Here is a 9,739-nt window from a genome sequence, read left to right as displayed (position 1 = left end):
GCATGCTCCGTATCCTATCCTTCTAGAACGTTAGCATAGTCCGTATCCTATCCTTCTAGAACGTTAGCATAGTCCGTATCCTATCCTTCTAGAACGTTAGCATGCTCCGTATCCTATCCTTCTAGAACGTTAGCATAGTCCGTATCCTATCCTTCTAGAACGTTAGCATAGTCCGTATCCTATCCTTCTAGAACGTTAGCATAGTCCGTATCCTATCCTTCTAGAACGTTAGCATAGTCCGTATCCTATCCTTCTAGAACATTAGCATAGTCCGTATCCTATCCTTCTAGAACATTAGCATAGTCCGTATCCTATCCTTCTAGAACGTTACAATGCTCCGTATCCTATCCTTCTAGAACGTTAGCATAGTCCTTATCCTACCCTTCTAGAACGTTAGCATGCTCCGTATCCTACCTTCTAGAACGTTACAATGCTCCGTATCCTACCCTTCTAGAACGTTACCATTCTCATTTGGGTGTTGTATCCTAACCTTTATGATAGTTTCCAGTCCACCTCATATGATACGAAGTGATTGGCAGTTATAATGCCGCGATGAATAATATATTCATAGATGTCAGGGTATCAACATTATGGCTCAACAGCTGCAATAGGGGAGGGCTAAAGTTTTGAGGAAAGTCAACCAGGATGGATTAATGCGTATTACCCTTACAATCTCCCCTGTCCTCCCCCAGTACAGCCCAGTGTACTAGCAGTAGAAATACGTGTGTTCTCACACAAAGCTAGACCTGGGGGAAATGGCTCTGAGGGCCTAGATTTTCAATAATGTAAGACAACAAAGCATAAGCTTGAAACCTGCTGCAATATGCTACAAGTGTAAAGAGCTTAGCTGCTAATAAAATGGAAAAGAGAAATACCCGCCAACTCATATTGGGAGATCAAGTATGCCCCAGAAGAGCCCTTCATGAAGACGTAATGAGCAGGGTGATGATATAGGGATGCGTCCAAAATGGCACCCTACATAGTGCACTACTTTGAACCAGGGCCCATAGGGCTATGGTCCAAAGTAGTGTACTATGTAGGATATAGGGTGCCATTTGGGATGGATGCAGACCAACCCTGACAAGTATCATTTTATGGATGTGGAATTATTTTGATTTCCTTAGGGATGTTTTGGACAATTGCACTTTTCATGTTCCCTTTCGGCCCCCTCTATTTTCTCCTGATCATCTGACTGGTCTGACTGCTACTGACACCCTGATCTGACTGGTCTGACTGCTACTGACACCCTGATCTGACTGGCCTGACTGCTACTGACACCCTGATCTGACTGGTCTGACTGCTACTGACACCCTGATCTGACTGGCCTGACTGCTACTGACACCCTGATCTGACTGGTCTGACTGCTACTGACACCCTGATCTGACTGGCCTGACTGCTACTGACACCCTGATCTGACTGGCCTGACTGCTACTGACACCGTGATCTGACTGGCCTGACTGCTACTGACACCCTGATCTGACTGGCCTGACTGCTACTGACACCCTGGTCTGACTGCTACTGACACCCTCGTCTGACTGCTACTGACACCCTGGTCTGACTGCTACTGACACCCTGGTCTGGCTGAGTTAGGGAACCAGACAGATGTAATGGTTTCTCTGCTGAACAGCACTAGGTCAGACTCCTGGAATCTGACCTGCTTCTCCACAGGGAACCAGACAGATGTAATGGTTTCTCTGCTGAACAGCACTAGGTCAGACTCCTGGAATCTGACCTGCTTCTCCACAGGGAACCAGACAGATGTAATGGTTACTCTGCTGAACAGCACTAGGCCAGACTCCTGGAATCTGACCTGCTTCTCCACAGGGAACCAGACAGATGTAATGGTTTCTCTTCTGAACAGCACTAGGTCAGACTCCTGGAATCTGACCTGCTTCTCCACAGGGAACCAGACAGATGTAATGGTTTCTCTGCTGAACAGCACTAGGCCAGACTCCTGGAATCTGACCTGCTTCTCCACAGTGAACCAGACAGATGTAATGGTTTCTCTGCTGAACAGCACTAGGTCAGACTCCTGGAATCTGGCCTGCTTCTCCACAGGGACCCAGACAGATGTAATGGTTACTCTGCTGAACAGCACTAGGCCAGACTCCTGGAATCTGACCTGCTTCTCCACAGGGAACCAGACAGATGTAATGGTTTCTCTGCTGAACAGCACTAGGCCAGACTCCTGGAATCTGACCTGCTTCTCCACAGGGAACCAGACAGATGTAATGGTTTCTCTGCTGAACATCACTAGGTCAGACTCCTGGAATCTGACCTGCTTCTCCACAGGGAACCAGACAGATGTAATGGTTTCTCTGCTGAACAGCACTAGGTCAGACTCCTGGAATCTGACCTGCTTCTCCACAGGGAACCAGACAGATGTAATGGTTTCTCTGCTGAACAGCCTAGGCCAGACTCCTGGAATCTGACCTGCTTCTCCACAGGGAACCAGACAGATGTAATCGTTTCTCTGCTGAATAGCACTAGGTCAGACTCCTGGAATCTGACCTGCTTCTCCACAGGGAACCAGACAGATGTAATGGTTTCTCTACTGAACAGCACTAGGCCAGACTCCTGGAATCTGACCTGCTTCTCCACAGGGAACCAGACAGATCTAATGGTTTCTCTGCTGAACCGCACTAGGTCAGACTCCTGGAATCTGACCTGCTTCTCCACAGGGAACCAGACAGGTATAATGGTTTCTCTACTGAACAGCACTAGGTCAGACTCCTGGAATCTAACCTGCTTCTCCACAGGGAACCAGACAGATGTAATGGTTTCTCTGCTGAACAGCACTAGGCCAGACTCCTGGAATCTGACCTGCTTCTCCACAGGGAACCAGACAGATGTAATGGTTTCTCTGCTGAACAGCACTAGGCCAGACTCCTGGAATCTGACCTGCTTCTCCACAGGGAACCAGACAGATGTAATGGTTTCTCTGCTGAACATCACTAGGTCAGACTCCTGGAATCTGACCTGCTTCTCCACAGGGAACCAGACAGATGTAATGGTTTCTCTGCTGAACAGCACTAGGTCAGACTCCTGGAATCTGACCTGCTTCTCCACAGGGAACCAGACAGATGTAATGGTTTCTCTGCTGAACAGCACTAGGTCAGACTCCTGGAATCTGACCTGCTTCTCCACAGGGAACCAGACAGATATAATGGTTTCTCTGCTGAACAGCACTAGGTCAGACTCCTGGAATCTGACCTGCTTCTCCACAGGGAACCAGACAGATGTAATGGTTTCTCTGCTGAACAGCACTAGGTCAGACTCCTGGAATCTGACCTGCTTCTCCACAGGGAACCAGACAGATGTAATGGTTTCTCTGCTGAACAGCACTAGGTCAGACTCCTGGAATCTGACCTGCTTCTCCACAGGGAACCAGACAGATGTAATGGTTTCTCTGCTGAACAGCACTAGGTCAGACTCCTTGAATCTCGTCAGCTGATGAACAAATCATCATGGACTAACTTTGTAGTACATTAACATTGTATTGCTTATTTTATTGCCTTTGAGTATTAGTTTTCAATATTTTTTTATCTGTGTTTTAGATTCAGTGAATCATTAAAGAATAAGAGATGCTAAGAAAGGTGACAGTTTCTCGTTCTGCTCTTTGTTAAACTCTGACCTTTAACCTTTATGAATGTGTCCTTCACTGGATCCCATCTAACAGCATGTTCACCTACTTTGGTTCAGGCTTTGATCCACAATATTGCATTTAAAGTTCCACCCATGTAGTGCAAGGTGACCCCGCTCTCCATTGTTCCCAATGGGAACTCTATACTCGTGGAGCCCTTTCTTGTCCCTCCTCAAAAAGTAGTCCCCTTCAGTAACAAGAGTTCTACAGAGATGCAGAACAAAAGGTCATGCACAAAGACAGCCTTTTTCTACAGTCTTGGTGGGATGGTGCTCTGTTGAACTGTTACAAATTGCTGATCAGTGTTTTGAAGCAAGGCGAAGAGAACCAATAACTAACTGCTGTATTAATAATTCATAGTGCCGAGCGATTAGTGCTTTTTGAAGCCTGTTTAAGTTCGATAATGAAAATATAATTCGTTTTCAATTTCGATTTCGGAAAAATGTATTTTTTTTTACGTTAAATGCACTATGCATTATGTGGGTTGAATGCTGTAACATAAAACAATGAATATAAGTCCCATGATGGTAGGGGACTGCCCATTACTGCTGATCACCCATTAACCATTATATATTCACATTACTTTAATAAAATATTTCAGTGTTTGTGTATATTAAATGTTTTATTTAATGACTTTATTTAATTCTAAATCATCTCATCTCTGTAGCGCTGCTGCCCATGCTTTCTGACAAAATCACTATTTTAGTAGTTCTTCAAAGTAATTAAGGCATACTTTTATCACTGCTGAATACCAACTATCAATCACTAAGATCATGTATTTTCAGGTAGAGATACCTCCCGAAGAAACTGCATTCTCTTATGTGACAGGTGGACAAGTAGGCGCACAATGGATTATGGTCATTGTAGTTAATTACCACGATTTCTGCGTTAAACTATGTAGAGTATTGGCCTGTTGGAAACTACAACTCCCAACTACAGCACACAGTTCGGGCTGGATCTGTTTTATCTCTACAGAAACTGCAATGTGCATATTGAGCTCACAGGGGAAAAAAACAGAAGGAAATGGAATTCTAATAATTGAACCGACAGTTGGTCAATTAAATTATAAAAAAAATAAAAATACCCCAAAAGTAGGTTAATCGCTCAGCACTAGTAATTAAAAAACATACAATAGCTAACAGTGCATTGTGAATGATATTGTTCCGTCCGACAACAAATTGAACAAAGTAAATATTCCCAATGCGAAGTGTAAAATGACTTCAATTACTGAGACAATTTGTTCTAATTCACTATTGTTTACAAACACTTAACCCTGTCATGGTCATTCCTATATAATGAGTGTTCGAAGTACACCTTGAATTCCCCTCTTATTTGACGTGAACCCATAACCAAGGGGCAAACAGTTTACAGCGAATTCCAAGGTCATAAACTGTTAATTGGCCAGCTAAAAGACAACAGAACATTGAAGCTAAATTCCAAGGTCATAAACTGTTAAATGGCCAGCTAAAAGACAACAGAACATTGAAGCTAAATTCTTAGTTGCTACATCTATTTTTGGACATAAATTTATGATATAAACTCATCGATGCTTAAAGAATAGAACTTATAAATGAGTGTAGTTCAACTGTCGTACTCCATCAGAGGCCAAAATATAGGATTGTTTTACTCCAATGTCTGTAAACAACATAAATGTAAAGATATATATATACAGTTGAAGTGGGAAGTTTACATACACTAAGGTTGGAGTCATTAAAACTAGTTTTTCTACCACTCCACAAATTTCTTGTTAACAAACTATAGTTTTGGCAAGTCAGTTCGGAAATCTACTTTGTGCATGACAAGTAATTTTTTCAACAATTGTTTACAGACAGATTATTTCACTTATAATTCAATGTATCACAATTCCAGTGGGTCAGAAGTTTACATACACTAAGTTGACTGTGCCTTTAAACAGCTTTGAAAATTCCAGAAAATTATGTCATGGCTTTAGAAGCTTCTGATAGGCTAATTAAAATGATTTGAGTCAATTGGAGGTGTACCTGTGGATGTATTTCAAGGCCTACCTTCAAACTCAGTGCCTCTTTGCTTGACATCATGGGAAAATCAAAAGAAATCAGCCAAGACCTCAGAAAAAAAATTGCAGACCTCCACAAGACTGGTTCATCCTAGGGAGCAATTTCCAAACGCCAGAAGGTACCACGTTCATCTGTACAAACAATAGTACGCAAGTATAAACACCATAGGACCACGCAGCAATCATACCGCTCAGGAAGGAGACGTGTTCTGTCTCCTAGAGATGAAAGTAATTTGGTGTGAAAAGTGCAAATCAATCCCAGAACAACAGCAAAAGACCTTGTGAAGATGCTGGAGGAAACAGGTACAAAAGTATCTATATCCACAGTAAAACGAGTCCTGTATCGACATAACCTGAAAGGCCGGTCAGCAAGGAAGAAGCCACTGCTCATAAACCGCCAAAAAAGCCAGACTATGGTTTTCAACTGCACGTGGGGAAAAATATTGTACTTTTTGGAGAAATGTCCTCTGGTCTGATGAAACAAAAATAGAACTGTTGGCCATAATGACCATCGTTATGTTTGGAGGAAAAAGGGGGAGGCTTGCAAGCCGAAGAACACCATCCCAACCGTGAAGCACGGGGGTGGCAGCATCATGTTGTGGGGGTGCTTTGCTGCAGGAGGGTCTGGTGCACTTCACAAAATAGATGGCATCATGAGGCAGGAAAATGATGTGGATATATTGAAGCAACATCAAGACATCAGTCAGGAAATTAAAGCTTGGTCGCAAATGGGTCTTCCAAATGGACAATGACCCCAAGCATACTTCCAAAGTTGTGGCAAAATGGCTTAAGGACAACAAAGTCAAGGTATTGGAGTGGCCATCACAAAGCCATGACCTCAATCCTATAGGAAATTTGTGGGCAGAACTGAAAAAGCATGTGCAAGCAAGGAGGCCTACAAACCTGACTCAGCTGCACCAGCTCTGTTAGGAGGAATGGACCAAAATTCACCCAACTTATTGTGGGAAGCTTGTGGAAGGCTACCCGAAACGTTTGACCCAAGTTAAACAATTTCAAGGCAATGCTACCAAATACTAATTGAGTGTATGTAAACTTCTGACCCACTGGGAATGTGATGAAAGAAATAAAATCTGAAAGAAATAATTCTCTCTACTATTATTCTGACGTTTCACATTCTTAAAATGAAGTGGTGATCCTAACTGACCTAAGAGAGGGAATTTTTACTCGAATTAAATGTCAGGAATTGCGAAAAACTGAGTTTAAATGTATTTGGCTAAGGTGTATGTAAACGTCCGACTTCAACTGTATATAAATATATATCCATATATATGGTCTCGAGCCTTGTTAAAACTATAGTTCTGATATCAGTACATTTCTCTAGGCACATCCCTCTGCTTTTTACCAAAACAATGGTGGGTTGTCTGCTTTGTTATTGTTATTGTTTTCAACTGCAGATTCGAGCTTTAAAGCAATAATTTTTTATTGTGTTTTATGAATTAAAGGGTGACAGTTTTATTTGTATACTACTGCAACTCCCCAGTTTTTTATTATTCTTCAGAACATCCCCATCCCCCATCCCTCCAGGAAATAAAACCATACAAACATGGATACTGTTTTATGTTAAAGGTTATGTACTGAAATCACTTTTGTCTCTTGCTGTGCTCTTGACAGTAGCTCCCATTACTCCTTGTGCCCAAAGGAATCCCTCAAGACTTCCTGCAACATACACGGTACCATGAAACTATTTAAGTGGCGTGCCTGTGTCGACCTGTCAGTCACCACCAGTCACATACGACTAACGGCGGAGCTGCTGGAAGGGTTACCAAACACATGAAAGAACAGGACTCCTTTCAGAGAGATATCTTAATGTCAGGCTGAGTGTCAGGACAGGAATAGGTACTGTAGTTTGAACAAAGCTTCAGAGAGGTAAGGCCAAACAGTGGAGGAGGGGAGAGTAGAGACAGAGACTGTTAATGCATAATGTTTTATCTGATCCCAAGGCCCCCCATAACGAATAATAAATATATTATGAATTAACAATGACTTGTGGTGTTCACCTCTGCTCTGCATGCGTTCGGTGGCTTGTTTGCCTCTGAGCATAACCTCTGCTTGTACATTTGTTTGGAGGTGTTTGCAGAGGATTGGCGGCGGTGCACCTTGCTGTTGTTTAAATGTTAAATCCGATCTGTGTCAACGAGGGGAGATGCTGCGTGCACGTTGGGGTCCCTGGGGACGGGTGAGAAGTTAAAGGGCGTTAAGATTCTGCTCTCTGGGGGAGAGATGTTTTATCACACCACCTGTTATTCCTCACGTGTCTAACGAACCACATTCACCATCTCGTCTGCTGTTGCTTCATTTACTTCCTTTATTCACCTGCTTCAGTGGCCATTTTAGCGTGTGGCTGAAAATATGCAGCCCGAAGTCAATCGAGAGCGGATATACAAACGTAAGTCCAAAAAAGTAAATGTTCATTGCTTTAACTAAATTATGACAAAATGTTGAGAACATGTTGAGCAATGTAATACAAAACAAGTTATTTTTTTAAGTGTACAGTGACAGAATTCAGTATTCTCCGTGTACACCAAGTCAGAACCATAGGGTATATAAGGGGGCATATAAGCAGACAATGAAAGATCTTACAATATTCAATGAATACATTTCTCTAAAACAGGCTATGGGCTACATGTGCACCTCCATGTCAAAACAGTAGGGGAAATTATGAGGGGAAAAGTGACCTAATTATTAGGGTAAGACACATGGGCTACTAACAGCTTACTACACAACATACACTTAGTATTACTTTCTTAGCTACAGTATACATATCTCCCTGGAATATAACAATTTATGCAAAAGCATACAAGACATTTTTGGACTCACTTTGTTGTGCTTTGCTCACTAGAACAGGTAGGTGGCGCTGCGGTCCTTTGTGAGAACATTTTGTCATCCAACATTGTCATCAAAGTCTGGCATTCTCTGGATTTATGGTGTTTTCAAGACAGCTCGGAACTCTGGGGAAAAAACAAGGTTGAATCATGACATCAGTGATCTTCAGGTCGGAGCTCTAGAAAGAGGCCCGAGTTCCCGACTTGGAATTCCAAGTTGGATGACCGTTCAAAACGTATTTTCCCAGTCGGAGCTTGTTTTTTCCAGTTCCGAGTTTCCAGGTGTTTTGATCGCGGCAGAAGTCATGCTGGATTGACAGCATGGCCAATGTTGAATGTTTGTTATTTTAAGCTTAGAAAAGAGACCTTTAAACCCAGACTTGGACCACACACCCACTCCACTTGAATAGCAGGCTAGTGATAGCTTTGCAATGCTTGCAGTTAGCCACTGATTCCTTCCAAACCACTCATTGTTGAGTTTGCGGTTTCCAACTTGTTGTGTGATGTTTATGTCCAATGGCTGATGAGCACAGATACGTTTTATCTATATTTTCTCTTCATAATTTCTCTTCATACGAGAATGATTGATATTTTCCAGTAGATTGTCAACTTCATGATAATGACTGATAACTTGCTAGCTAAGCTACGGTAGATATAACATGATTTGACGTCATTTTATCTGTGGCCAGATAAAAGCCTTCTTGGATGGGCAGTTCTAATGTAACTCTATGGTAGCACACGAGGAGCTTGAATTGTTCGAGCTATACCTGTAAATGTAGTGGTGACATAGTGTCCCCATGAGTGAGAGAACACTGAGCCAATCACGGTGCAACTAGAGAACATTACCAACCCCTATGCTCCGTATTTTCCGCTGGCTGCCCAGCGCACCACCACAGAAAGCACTGAGCTAGGCTGAAACACTTTGAAACATTTTGGTGCTGCCTTCCTCAAGAAAGCAAAAAAGAGACCATGTTTGTATGCAGCTTTATTAACTCATATGTATTTTTTTTATACATTGTTTGCAAACTGATATGTGACACGTATTATAATGCCAAAATAACATGCAAAACAGGCAACAACAACAACAAAAATAAATCATTTTTTAAATGAATGGTTTTAGCTAAACAGGTGAGGCTCAAAACAGAGGCCCATCTGCCCTGAATGACTGGTCACCACTGACCTGCTTTACTTCCCAGAGATGACAATTCTGACTGGCTG

Source organism: Salvelinus namaycush, chromosome 4 (assembly GCF_016432855.1).
Source record: "Salvelinus namaycush isolate Seneca chromosome 4, SaNama_1.0, whole genome shotgun sequence".
NCBI classification, from domain to species: Eukaryota; Metazoa; Chordata; class Actinopteri; order Salmoniformes; family Salmonidae; genus Salvelinus; species Salvelinus namaycush.
This window is presented reverse-complemented; position numbering follows the sequence as displayed.